The sequence below is a fragment of the Papio anubis genome, chromosome X (assembly GCF_008728515.1).
Source record: "Papio anubis isolate 15944 chromosome X, Panubis1.0, whole genome shotgun sequence".
Lineage (NCBI taxonomy): Eukaryota > Metazoa > Chordata > Mammalia > Primates > Cercopithecidae > Papio > Papio anubis.
In genome coordinates this window covers 6,243,921-6,246,669 of record NC_044996.1, presented here as the reverse complement: position 1 = coordinate 6,246,669, position 2,749 = coordinate 6,243,921, and positions in this window count along the sequence as shown.

Genomic DNA, 2,749 nt, shown 5'->3' with positions numbered 1-2,749 from the left:
ATTACCTGCTGGTATATAATTCCATGTAGCCTTTAATATGCTGGGTTATCAAATTCTGTTCACTGAGTTATGACCAGATAAATAATAGATATGCACATGAAAGATGCAAACTTGTATGATTATTAAAGTAAGCCATGCAGGTCCATGATAGAAACAGCAGGTGATGACTCTGCACTCTCATTGTCAAGATTAGATATATCCCCAGTTGCAAAACAGCCATACTTGAGCTGTGCTCTGGTCATCTTTGGGTTTAAGGCCCTTTGTTGTATAAGGCTGTGGAAGTTGTACTCCAATGGCTGAAGCCATATTGTTAATATGGCTGATGGAAGCATCCCAGCAGCTGAACCCAGCACTTTTTATGCTCCCACTGTGGTCGAGCTTTATGTTTACAGTCTCAGCAACAACACCTATGCATGCACACACACAAAAATGAAACCTGAAAGAATCTTTTCTGAGCCTCTTAAAAGAGGAAAATGATAACATTAAAGACTCTGAACATCCAAGGTTGGTGTCACATATAAAAATTAAGCTGATGACTTTGCAGCGACTCAAGTTCTCTCTTTATCATGGTTTACCAGGTAGAGTGCTTGGCTATTACTATATAAGGAAGCCCACTGGCTTGACTTGTAAGTTCAACCTAAACCACAATCCTAGACCATTATGGATTTAGGAGTAGATTCTTGAAATCCCACATCCAGAAACTAGACGTTAGAATGTTGGGGCAGTTTCCCAGAGAAACAAGCATATTGCCTCATGGATGAAAGACTTGTAGTTCTAGTTTCAGTGACTTGTTATATCTACTTACATACAACAGGGAGGCAAGAGGATTCTCTGTCATCTCTGGTGACTGAGTGTAAAATATGTGCCAACTTGACAGCACAGTGACCAAATCTGACAATCGAGCTCTGGATCACCACTTGATTATGTAGTAGACTCATTTATAAAGCAGTTTAGGAACTAATTAAACATGGAGGATGAATTACCTTCCTATCCCTTGAGATAAGACATCTTTCGGTTTCATGATTAAGGATTGTTGCTGTTTTATAGTTGCTCTATTCATCACAGTGTAAATGGTGATGCGTGTCGTAGGTGCGCAGCTATTTGAGGGACTAAGGGATGGAGATATTCCGTCAAATGAATCTCTTCAGCATACCAGTTTGTGGGAGGGATATGAGACATGTGGATGGTAGTGAGAGATTGTGCCTCTAGATCTTGATGGAGGCTTAGTGAGACACACTTAAATAAGCACATGGAGGTTAGAGTAGAGGGCAGAGTAAAAGGAAGCTCCATCTGAGCAAGGACACCAAAAGATCTCAGCCCTGCAACTTGACCCAGGTAGGGCCACCACTACGCCTTCACTTGTCACCCAAGCTCCAACCACAGAGAGTTTGACAAGCTTGTGTTATGATGTTGACTTGGCTTTGTATTTTTAATTAACTTTGGATTTTTAGTGGTTTTGTCATATAACTGTCTGAGTTTGGTAGGTAGGATTACTTTGAAAAGGGTTTACTAGTGTGGTCCTCCGGGTAGAATTTAGCTGTAAGCATGTTGTTAGCCAGCCTGTAGACTGTTAATTACTTAATAATCTCATTGGGAAAATACTAGTAGTTTTATATTTGGATGACATAATTGGAAAAGCAGATTAGCTGCTACTACTTTTAAAAGACTTAAGGTCGGGATGCCTTTTTTTTTCCATGTAAGGAAATGAAAAGATCAAAATCTTCAGGCAATAAGCAAGTTGCAAAATTAGAAACCATTGCCTAAAATATGTTTTGTTGAGTTTCCAAATGGATGAATTTTAATTTGGACATTACATCACTAAATGCATTAGATTTTGTCTGCATTGGAAAGATACTTCTAGCATATCTTTCCCAAAGATATCTAATTTGGATTCTGTTTTATGCAAATTTGCATCCTGGAGGTTGAAGTTGGAGTTTGAGGTTGGAAAGTATTTTTGAAGGCAGAATCAATTGAGTTGTGAGGGTGAGGCCCTCACATACTTCTCAACAGACATGATAAAATTCACCTGCATGAGTTGGCAGGTGGGAAAACCAAACTGGATCACTGGGTAAGACTACTCAGTAAAGCAATGAACTACTTGCTTAGAGAAGCATCACTATCCCCATTGAGAAAAATGTGTGGCAAGATGATACAGCTACACAGTATTAAATGAATGGGTCAATTCAGGGCCCCCAAATTTAATTCTGTGGGGAAAAAATATTGAGCCAGTTGTCAGTGTTCTGTTACACGACTGGCAGACTAAATTCTTCATCATTGTTGTTATTGTTGTTGTTTATCATTTTCACTCGCACAGCCTTATTCTCATAATTAAAATCTGATTCATTTTCTCTTTAGTGTTAGTAGACTCCAACAACAGAAGTGGCATCTGTGTATTGATAATCAGCATTTACCCTGGCAGGAGACTAATCAGATAGGCCAGTGTCAGACATTAATCCTACCGTCTGATATTTTTGGTGAAGGAAAAAGTATTAATTCTCTTTCCATCCTCCTCCTCAGAAATATAGAAGCCCTCTTTACCAATCATCACATTTTACTCTGTAATCTACCAGCTAAAAGAAAATTGCATTGTGGGGAGGGTGGAAAGGGGGTGGGGGTGGGGGTGGAGGGTGGGGAAGCCCCACAAAGCCAGATTGCAGTTCTTGCCCCTTTTTGCTTCTGACATGAGATGTTAAAGAATTATTCATAGTGCTCACATTGCGTTAGGGGACACTGAACTGCTTTTTAGATC